We start from the raw sequence: 12,115 nt of genomic DNA, 5'->3' as shown, positions 1-12,115 counted from the left end.
TTAATTGCCAGTGTTACTGCGAATGCCCTCATAAATCTATGCTGTAATGCCTTTGAAACGCCTTCTAGGCCTTGCAATCTCTCTCTCTCTCTCTCACACACACACACACACACACACACAAAATCTCTTTCTCACTTTCTCCCACTTTCCTTCATGCACACCCAAGCGCACACACAGATGTGATGTGTGAGAATGAGGGCTTTGAGGTTGTTTGTGCTCAGATCAGACACAACAGCTCCAATGTTTGTTTGCAATTTCCACAGGCTCTGGTCCAGTCCACCAAACACATGGGAATTTTAGGATCAGCATCTTCTCAAAAAGCTGCTGGGAATATAACTGAGCAAAGAAAGAGTGCAATGAGGTTCTTATTGTTATGTGTTTTTTATGATGTAATCTGTATAGACTAGTTTTTAGTGGAGGGTGAAAGGGGGAGAAAGAAGAGCAAGACAAGTGGTGATATAATATAGGAGAGTCTAAATAACCAGATTAATCTGGTTAAGAATTCACCTCTAATGTATTACATTCTGTTAATGTTACCTGGATGGGTCTTTTGTAAACTTGTATGTATTCCTGCAACTTTATATTGCTGTTTGCTTAAATTCTTCTTTCAGCTTTAATACTTCATCCTTAAAATTACCTTTTAATATCAGTTACTCACTGCGTGTTCCTTTGAATTCTATTGAAACTATTTCACTATCTCTTTACAAACTCTCACTCAACTCGTGCGGTGTTATCCAAGTCTTGTTTATCCAGCCGCATAGCTCAGTACTTCCAAACGCGCGTTTTCGCCCCAAAAATATATACATTTAAATCACTTCCTTCTATGCGCACACGGATCCACAGCACGCATGTGCAAACTTGGACGGTAGTGGCGGAAGAGTCTTAAATAGGCGAGTCAGATTTTGGATAAAATGCATGTGTTTGTACTGAGCATACGGCTGGATAAAAGAGACTTGGATTATACTGCACAAGTTGTGTGAAGTAAATAATATATCATAAGAAGGCAGTACTGCAGAAGGTTTGATAAAGTATGGCTCTTAATTAACTTGCCATGCATTTAATCAACCTAAATACTAAAAATAAAACTTGAACACTCAAACATGGTGAGCTATAGTTATGTATAATTGCTGTTACATGTGTAATATGTTTGCTGTTGGGATTTTGCACTCTGTATCAGTTCACCTCCCATGATAGTATTCAGAATATTGCCTGCGGGGATATTTGTAATCACCATATGAAGCTACAGCACATAAATACCTTGTCAGAGGAGTCAGACATGGGATTTCATTACTCACGTAGTTGTTTTAGTTTTTGCGGTGTGCAATGTCCCGGGCAGCATGAAGTCAAAACTGGAGGCCTGTCCACCTTTACACCCATACCACAAAGTGAAGCTCACTGATATACTTACTGTGTAATGTGGTCAAAGAAACATTTTGGTCTTTGGTGACAACAGGTGGACTTTTTAATGTCAATGTTGTCACTCCGTCTGCTCATGCACAAGCACAAGCACCAGCACAGTAGGAAGCACCAACATATGCAATAGTGTTTGACCTAAAATGAAACATTACTGGTGCCAGGGGTTTTAAATTGATGAATAAACAAACATACAACATGCTGTAAAGGCACTGAGCTTATGGTCATCATAGGCCAGAAACACTGTGGATCATTGTAGTGGGCTTTATAGCAGACATATACACAAACCTTTAAGAAGACTAATACAGTTCAAGCATTATGTCAAAAGCTTACAATCAATTTCAAGGGAATATAAATGAACTCATGTACAGGTTTAGTTGCCATTCTTAACCTGGAAGCAAAAATCTGAAGCTGTGCATGAAACCAGAGAATAACACATGTAAACACAGTTATTGTTTTTTCAGGTGTGGCAGAGAGAGTCAGAGGGGAACACCACTGGGTCTAGACAGGACTATTAACCGGGTAAGTGTTACAATCTCTGTCTGTTGTCTATTACACTATACAATGCCTGTTTGTCTTTGCACATCTCTCCATTTCCATCTCTCTTCCTTTCTCTCTGCAGACCTGATTTTGTTTTTTTCTCTTATTGTCTTTGTCTCCATCTCTCTCTCTCTCTGTGCCCCTACAGTTGATTACATGAATTATTTACAGCACGTAAATCCTCAGCAGCTGCTCTCTGTTTGCTTTTTTGCCCTCCTTGTTCCTCTCTATTTTCTCTTTCAGGGTTAACATGGTTGGATTTTTCTCAACTTTGTCACCTCTCCTTCCCTCTCTGTGCCTGGGGTTAATCTCTCTCTCTCTCTCTCTCTCTCTCTCTCTCTCTAATTACACAGCCCTTAGTTGCAGCCTTGTATTTTCCCATGGCTTTGCTTGTGACTGGCTGAATTCCGTTTTTTTATTCTGTCATTGATGGGAATTTTAACTGACAAGTTCACAGTTATTTGTTTGTTTGTGTATGTGTCTTTCACTGTGTATCTGTATGTGTAGATGGGTGGTACATACATATAATATCCTTACAATCAAGACTTGCATGTGGACTCAAAATAAAAAGTAAAAAAAGTTTTAGAAAGTTTCAGAAACGGTGCCATATATACAACAGAGAAGATATTTTCTTTCACTCCAGGCTTCAAATGTTTTAATAAGGATTCCAAACTAGGCTGTCAAATTACTCCCCCCCCCCCCACACACTTTCTTCTTTGGTCCCTTCAATCAAATCCCTAGGTTTGACTCCAAGCATATTTTTTCATGTACATGTGAAGTAATTTCATGTTGAAAAGAAGAAAAAAATTAGTGGTTCCACACAAGAAAATCTATCAAAAAATAGCACGAGGCTAATTCAAAACAAAAAAAAGAGACAACGAAAGGGAAGCATTACCTTTGGCTCTGTTAAATAATTTATTTTTCCCCATTCACATTCCATTGTTCGAAGCCAGAGCCGATCTGTCCAATATTACTGCTAATCTAATTTCAAAGGGTTGCAGTCATGTTAAAGCACTTTTTAATTGTGATAAGGAATATGCTTTCATGCTTAAACCCTTCTCGTCAGTTCGTCTGGACAGAACCCATAAATATTGAGGCCTTTTTTTCATTGGCAATTAAAATTAGAATTGGTCACATTTTTCACTGTCAGCCATTTCCTTTGCACACAAAGACATGTGTGCCCCCCCCCCCCCCCCTGCACGCCCACACGCACACACACACGCACACACACACACGCATTTAGACACATGCAGAACCAGACATTGCCATATGAGTGCACGCAGAAGCACATACAAAGTGTATAAATAGCGGGGTTTTTTTGCCAAAGTTAATAACACTTAACACAAAAACCTTGCTTGATTTCCTTGGACATTAAAACCTCTGCAAAACTAAAAGTGCTCAAAGGCTTTTCTAGCTTTGCAACTCTGGCAGGGCTGATGATTCACTACAGGCTTCCCTGTTGTTCCTATGACACATGAGATGAGATCCGTATTGTCCAGAGATAACACAGTGAGATGATTCTTGAGTGAATCACTTGCACTGTAGTGCTTTTGACACGGAACATTCTTGAAGTTTTGAAATGTATAGTACACAACGTTCTGAGGCAGTGGAGCAGAAAGATGTAATTCTTGTTGTGGCAATAGTAGTTTGGATAGCATGCACATTGTACAGAGCAAGAGCGGCGTGAAGGTGTACAAGTGGTTGCGGCTATCGGGTAAATATCCCTATCTATTTTGCCTCAAAACAATTCTCCTCTGTTTTGGGCCTTTGCGAATGGGCACATCTCAATATTGTTTCCACAAATAAGAGGAATACAAAAAAAGAAGAAGAAAAAGAAGAAGAGTAACTGTGTTCTCTGTCACATCCACAGTCACATGAGGAAATTGATATTAGTTTTATCTTTGTGCGTCCAGCGCGTCTACAATAGATCCGGAATGTGTTAGCCTGGCAAAAGGAAATATAAGCCTAATACACCTAAGCAAAAAAATACACCTTCTAATATAAAATGTATCCAAGGGACATTGAGTTCAATGTGAATAGAGTCTGAGTCTGGAGAATTAACTAATGCTAACCGACGCATGCATAACTAGCAGTCTTATTCGATTATGTGCATATTGACTTATCTTCACACTGCGGTTATGGTACGACAGACATGTTTGACAACCCCATTATGACCATCATTTTACTTTATGTTATGGTTCATATGTTGCCACTTATACATTAATTAGCATGTCATAAGTGACATAAGGCTAAGAGGTTGGTGAGGGGACCCCCCTTGTAGAGGCCCATCAATTCAACAGAGAAAAACTATTTCAGTGACTGCAGCGTTACTAACGCTGCAGTCAGACTGACAGCTCTAGCTTCACTGCAGTAGCTCTCACACTTCACCGTAGCACAACTTCGCACTGCAGTCAGTCAGGGTTTTAGACATACTGCAAATTGTTCAAACTGAGTTTCCCCACTGACAACACATGGAGCGAGATTTGTTTCTAAGTTTGGAGAATAAACTATTAGTGACGGTGAAGGAACAGAAGAAGCTTGACTTCGGTTCGTTCCCCCTCACCTCAGCTCACTACAGCGTGCCTTTACCACACAGTCAGTCTGGGTATTGAGTTTTGGCTGACATTGCTGGGTTGGCTCACTGCTTGTTTAGCAGTGTGAGCCAAGCATGTGCGGCTGTCTGAGTGAGTGTGTGTTTATGTGCATGCATGTCTGTGCTTGTGTTTCTGCAGGATACGACTGACTGTGTGCACGCCCCTATGTGCTTGCATGTGCCTCGTGCAGTGAGAAAGGTCTGTAAACCTTGATGGGGTGGGTTTCTTTGGGGAGGGGTGGGGGGGGGGGGGGGGGGGGGGTGGGACTTGTTGTGCAGTGGTGGCCTCATTACCCAGGTGTTTACCCCCAAACACAGGAAGCACTTGTCAATGATGACTGTCTGCCGGCAAACATCGCCTGAGGGAAAGATATAGGGAGGAAGAGAGAGGGAGACAGAGGGAGGTTGAATCATAGAAACACGGCTTTGTATCTATCTATCCATCTATCCATCTATCTATCTATAGCACATCCATGGGTGCATGCTTCTGTGTGTGTTTCTTTTTTCTAAATGTGTGTCTGTGTGTCTGTGCCAGTCAAACTCACACTGGCAGGTCATTGGGTTCCTCCACTCCACTCACCAGTGGAGGGGGGGGGGGGAGGGGGGGAGAGAGAGAGAGAGAGAGAGAGAGAGAGAGAGACATACAAGCTGTTGACAGGGATTTATGAGCTGATAGTGTCAGACTGCAAGCACAACAACAGTCTCCCTGTCTCTGCCTGCCTGCTCATAGAGAGAGAGAAACAGAGACTGACAGAAAAATGGAAGGGGGAGGAGGGGTGAAGAGAAAGTGAGGCAGCAAAATTAGTTGAAACAGAAAGAGCAGATAGAGGGAGGGAAAAAATAACATAGAGGAAGACAGGGAAAGAGGATTGGGATTAAATTTGTGTAGGGTTATCTCTTCTTTCTCCCATCACAATGCATTTTTTTTTTTCTTCACAGACCTTTTCCTTCCCTCTTCACTTCAACATCATAGTGGCATGAGCTGACTTGTTGTTGCTGTGTTGATTGGTGACTGCTTTTATTTTTGCTTGTTTACACTCATGCAGGTCAGAAACCACGTGTTCACGTTTTAAATATAAACCAAAGGCTATTGTTGGTCTCGCGTGACCACAGAGATGATGACGAGGACTGTACTGAGATGACCGTGCACACATATTCTGGACAATAATATATCCTCCACTGTATTGTTGTGTCACATTTTTGACAAAAGCTGAGGATTTCACGTTTGATAAGATAAGACTATTATAATGAAGTGTGGACAATTGTTCATTTTTAACTACTGTGCAAGAATAAACATTACAGAAGGCAATTGTCCTCGTGTCTGCGTGTGTTTATACGCGAGTGTTCCGATTTGTCATGGCGAGTCAGGGGTGTTCACTGAAAGATGACACACTGATATACTGATATAATGTATACGTTTTCATATGCTGTATCTGTAAATTATTGATCAGTTGTATTTAGTTCTACTTAAAGTTTACATGGAATTCACAAGCGAGTCCCAAATGCATAACCCAATGTTGTCAGTTGTTCCCTTGTATATTCTCAGGTCTAAAATCAAACTGTACATATAGACATCCCGCGTCTCTGTGAAGACACTTGCTTTCAATTTTGGATGTTTAAAATACCATACCCTGTTAAATGTTATGATTTTCATAATAGCAGTGATCCAGAAATGAAGTCTGCCCGACTGACATGTTGGGAGACAGACAGCCTGACAGTGCAAAGTGCGCATACCCCCTAGGGATAATATAGACTTTGTAGTGATTTACATGTCAGATCCTGTTTAATGATATAGTATTAAAGAGTGGTGATTTATGAGGCCATTTTCATTTTGCCCAGACACTCATATTCAGACTCACGGTTTAGCTTACACTCTGCAACATGCTGAGTAATGATCCCATGTTGACTTCCCCAGAAAAGCAAACGTCATCTTACAGAAGTCCTCTCTATAGAAAATGGCCTTTAGTCGCAAGTGCAATACATGTGCACTAATTGTTATTTGTACAGTAAAGGCAACATGTGCGACCCTCAGACGACCATAAGCTGCAGATCCCATTAAGGCAAAGTTGGTCCTCTGATTAAGGCTTTCAGTCCAAGAGCAACAGTGCAGGGGGCTAAGGATAGCAGGTAGTAGGGTTGTTCACACGCGGTGTAAAGAGCAACATAACCTCTAGGGACCGCTAGATTATCTTACAATTACTTAGAATTTATTTTTCTAGAGTTTTAAGGTCTACTGTAATTAAACCATCATTGTCTTGGGTGGTATTCAAGGCGTCTACATTCTTACATATTCTAATTCTGACAGTGAGTGAAAGATAACGTTAGTGAGAATTTGGGCAGTGAAATTTACAATGAAAGAGTAAATATATATATTAAATCTACAAATGATCTTGGTGATCATTATGGAGACTGTCACATTGGAGCTGATTGTGTGCAACAACATATATCATCACAGGCGCCCCCCCCCAACACAACAGGGAAATGAAAAGAAATGTTTTAAAATTCAATTCATTGTGTTCATATTTACAGGCATTCATCTTTCTATATGTTTGCTCTTTGTGTCCGTGTGTGTGTGTGTGTGTGTGTAATGCAGATCTTCAATGAAACCTGTGTGGAAATAGAGAAGAAAATGAAGATAAAGAGGAAAACTGCTTGATGGAGTCAACAGTTAATTATGCATATCAATCACATATACGATATGTTCGTCATCTCTGTTGTCATATAACTCCTTCGTTTCCCAAGTGTTACTTTTCACAGGATATCACTGACTGTAAATAAGTGAGAAAATCATTATGCATCGATGTTATTTGGTGTGTGCTATATGATGTGAATCACGACAACTCTTGCTGCAAAGTTTTGTTAATGTTTCTCAAGACAATGAGCTTGTATAGAGCTCTATAAAAATTTACAAATTAATTCATTGCAAATTCAGGACCACCATGAGCGTTACTGCGCTGTACGTGTGTGTGATGTATTTGGAAATGACTATTCTTGTTTATGTTCACTGATACATGAGAAAGTGCTGTTTATTTGTCCACATTTTTGTTCCGCAATAGTGCCTCCTCTTTACGGTACATAGCTTTTTCCTAATGCTTCTCATGTACTGTATGTACATTTGAGAGAACATGTGATCAGAACAATGTATAAGGATTGACAGTGTTAGGCAGCTTCGACAACCCTACTGTCTGGTACAACAACATATTCATGTATGTGCATTGTATCGGTTAAGAAGTAATTATCCCAATGTGGTCACGGGGGAACGAAGACAACATTAACAACATGTACTCATACAATATGTAAAGCTCTGTGTAGAAATATTCCCAGAATGTAGAGCTCTAATGGGACAATATATGTACAGCATTCCACTTGTATCATCCCACCATAGATTATTAATAAATGTATTGTTCTGCGACAAATCTAGGTAATATAAGGTTGAATAAAGCATTTTTAATGGTGTCTCAACAGACTCGTGAAAACATGGGACTACACTTGTCATATGAGAATCTAGCAGTGTAGGAATGATGCACTGTATAAAGTACCTTTTATATGTGACGTCTTCCACATCTGTGTTTTAAAGCCCTTTAAGTATTTAGGAGTTGAGTGGCTTGCTGCAGGGTGCTGTTGTAATGTCACTAGAGACTTAAGATGCAAAGTGAGCAATGTGTCATAAATGCACTAAAAGCCTTCTTAAGCCTTGTTTTATAATATGTTTGTGGTTCACTTACTGCATGTCCTTTATTTTTGCAAGTCCAGTTTGACCGGTAATGATAGAAACAGAACTGTTGCACGGGCTGTGCAAAGTGTGTGACCGCACACGGTCTCCGTGTATATGTACTTATATATATATATATATATATATATATATATATATAAATGGGATTACATGCATATAAAAAGCATATAAACATTGAACAAAAAGTTCGGAAATTAGTGTTTGGTAGATTATTTCTCTGTTGTAACAATGCTTCTTGGCAATAAATGTTATACCGTTGGAAAGCCTGTTTATTTACCTTTACGGTGCCCCATTTGTAAGGAACATGTATTTCTGGGATGAGCAGCACAGCTGAGTATGTGGGTTGCGCCCATGAAAAATTTGCCAAATCTTCTCTGCCAATGCCAAACAGCTTATTCTGCAGTCAAAGTCTCAAAGTCAATTTCACACTGCATAGTCAAGACAGAGCACACAAATTGTTTTAAATTATGAACGAGTCTCTCTCGTTTCCCCTGTCTGTGGATTGGTACAATGGGGGGGAAGAATGGGCTGAAGGCCAAAAGTTCTATTAACAACCACTACAAGCAAACTAAGTGACGTGTACTGTTTGTCTGTCTGTTTCTTGTTCTCCTCCACTCAGTTTCAGTGATACGGACATAGCTGTGCGAGTGTAGGTGCGTCTTTACCCACACACAATGCTGTCCATCGTTCCAAAACAACAGTCACACGTATTGGGCAAATAATGTAGCTTTTTTTGTTGTTTATGTTTCTATAGACACATCAAGTCCAAAGGTGCTAAATTTAATAATTCAGGGGGGAACAGGAGGGTGGGCCTCAGCCCCCTTGTGGCGCCCAGCAAGAGTGCGTACAGTAGAACTAGAATAACTATGTGCACGTGACTGTGATTCATGCCCATACTTTGCAATAAGCAGGGCCTCGCACCCCCCATGCGACGACCATGGATGGAAACCAACTTCTATCTGCCTCCCTCGATCTTTGTCTGTGGTTACTAACCCCAGCTTCAGTGGTCAGATCTGGGCCCCAGAGAGTTTATCACACTTCCTTTCCCTCTGCTCTGGGCCCCCAGTCAGTCTACCAGACAGGAATATCAAAGACTTTGGGACATACCATTACAGTGTAAATGGTATATTGCACTGTACAGCATGCTGATGATATATAACATTAATGTCTCACCAGTAAACACAAAACAGGAAGGCTTTTCTTTAACAACCCTCACAAGTGAACATAAATGTCTGAAGCACACATTGGATTGATTGAGAGTTAGTCAGAATGAGCCGATATTCGATGGTATGGAATTGAATCGTAGGTAAAATGGTTTTACTTGAATGTCTGTGAATGTTATTCCCCAGGAACTGCATGGGGTTGCATTTTTATTAAATAAGGCGTTTAATAAATCATTCATGATTCAGTTCATTTCACTGTCATTATATGGTATGGATCTAAATGCCAGGCAAAGGGATTTTATTATTTTCTAGGGTAGTTTGTCATACTTTCTGTCAGTCTGGCGCGCAGTCATACCATCAAACATTGAGACATTCATGAACAGATTTCCTAAGAGGGAAAAGAGCGTAAAACCTGCTCTGTCCAACATCTGGCCTTATTCCTGCAAGCTGCTATCTGGATCATGAATTGTGCTTAAAAGGTGGAATCAGCTTTAAGAAAAAAATAGGAACAGCATTTTTTTGTGGATGAGTAGAGTAGACATGGTTGATACATTTGGAGGTGTAATGTGAACACGGCCCTTGTTTCAACATGTGAGGTATGAACACTCAGTTCAAACATATGCGTGGCATACAGTATGACACATTAACTTTAAGTAGGGCAAACATAAGTTATGGAATAGTCTACGAATGCAATATGTTTCCCACAACTTTTTGTCATCTGTTTTAAATACGAATTATATTATTAAACTTGTTATAAGTGATTTTTCTTTTTCAAAAGTCCACGAAAAACATTCCCACCAGTAGTGCATTCCTTACATTTTTGAACATCATCTGTCTGCTCTTTACCATTCATTTTCTCCCTGCTTTTTTCACTTAAGCTGCAACAATAAGCTGATTTCACACAGGCTGAATGGGGCTTCTTAAGCCATTAGACAGTGCAAGCAAAAAAAGGCTTGAGGGTTTCAATTTTTGACTTTCTGGAGACATCAATTTTAACACTCTACAAATACCTTACCTCAAAATGCACTTTCTGTCACGTTTCAAACGGTCTGCACCACCAGTTGTCCTCCTGTGAGGCATACAGTAAAATGCTTGTTTGCAAAGTTAAATAAAAAGCGATGTTACGTGCTCTTCTTTTGATCAACTCGGGCTCAGACAGATACATACTGTGTAAGGGGGAAGCAATAATGAAAAATTACAGGTTTTATTGGACAATTAAGGAAGACTTATGATTATCACAGCTGCATAGTGCTTTATGACACCTGTAATCAACTGGCTTAATTGGACATTATGCCGTGAAATGCCACCATACACATGCTATCTTCCATGACAGCAATGGCTCCTATTTTGTTTTCCCTCCTACCGCATGTACCTCAGCCAGGATGTGTATGAGCCTGCCAGCCGTTAACCCCGCAGAGGAAGTGTGCAGGAAATGAGATCAGCCTTAAAGAAAGGTAACGCCTGAGCCACTGACACCAGACCAATAACTGTCACTCACTGCACCTGATACTGAGATACTGAAAACACAGCGAATAACAGGAAGGTCAGAAAACGATAGAATAGACAAATGTGATACAGCAGGGTTGGAATGGAATATACAAATAAGGGGAAAAAGCTTAAGCAACTTAAAATAGACAACACAAAGAAATCAAACACAGCACATCAGAACAGAGAAAAGTGACACAAGAAAGCAGGAAATTTACCACAATTTTCACCATCAGGCTGTCTCAAAGATAGGTTCTGTCGGAAAAACTTCTGTCAGAGGAGTTAAAAATATCTGTAAAGGGGTGGAGGTTGAATTCTAGCACTATGTAACTGCAACAGCATGTGGTACACATTTCCCTTTGTGCTGCAATAGAATAGAATAGAGTAGAAATTGACAAAAACAAACAATCTACACTAAAGCATTGCAGACAAGACCAGACTAGAAAAAAACAACCTAGTACTGTGCAGAAGAAAGAGCGTTCAGTACAATGTAAAATGGGAGTAAGGACGACAAAGTAACTATCAGACAAATTCAGTTTGAACATTTTTTTTTTCTTTTTTCGCTAGCTAAAAATACCAGCAGGGTTGGGCCTAATTCACTGGTTGTGTATGTGAAAATGTCACTGTGCCCTGCACACATTCTTTTTACCATGATGAAAGACACACTGCTACTTCATCGAAGAAACAAGGTCTGACAGGCCTGCAGTGTGCACGGATGTTGTGCATATGTAGTGTATCTCAGCATGCACACAAGCAGCTGAATTTCAGATTTTTCTAAGATTGAAAAAGAAAACACGTTTTTTTCTTTTTTTTTTTGTACTTATTGAGACAGGAGCCAGAAAAGAATGATGAAACATTTACAGTGCCAGCTATCACCTATACCCAAGAACAAGAGCCGTTTGATAAAATACATAGACACAACACTTGTTTTGAGGCACAATACAGGACTTCGGTAGGCAGAAAACCTGCTTGTTATTTTGGGTTTATGTTTTATTTGATATAACTGATTTGTGTTAAACTCCTGAATACATTTCAAAGACCTCAGAACAGATGGATTGAGAAGTCCACTGACACCGCTCCACCAAGAAACGATATCCTGAATATTGCATTTGTCAATCACAACTTCATTTATTTGCCTGCCTTGGATCTCCTGTTCCTGTCTCATGATCTGGCTGCCTGACATGTTAA

General features: G+C 40.1%; 1 long non-coding RNA gene across 5 annotated transcripts in view; it reads left to right on the top strand.

The window, feature by feature from the left end:
• Positions 1-8,002, top strand: part of LOC142938214 (uncharacterized) — a 90,150-nt gene extending 82,148 nt beyond the window's left edge. For 2 of the 5 annotated variants that reach the window (XR_012949540.1, XR_012949539.1), the window contains 2 exons: positions 1,878-1,935; positions 5,593-7,127. This is a non-coding gene — a long non-coding RNA (uncharacterized LOC142938214). The other 3 variants (XR_012949538.1, XR_012949537.1, XR_012949541.1) reach the window with 2 other exon arrangements.
• The last annotated feature ends 4,113 nt before the right edge of the window (positions 8,003-12,115 follow it).

The sequence above is a fragment of the Anarhichas minor genome, unplaced genomic scaffold (genome assembly GCF_050575085.1).
Source record: "Anarhichas minor isolate MPS153535 unplaced genomic scaffold, ASM5057508v1 ptg000080l, whole genome shotgun sequence".
NCBI classification, from domain to species: Eukaryota; Metazoa; Chordata; class Actinopteri; order Perciformes; family Anarhichadidae; genus Anarhichas; species Anarhichas minor.
Note: the sequence above shows the minus strand (reverse complement) of the source record. Positions and strands in the feature narration are given on the sequence as shown.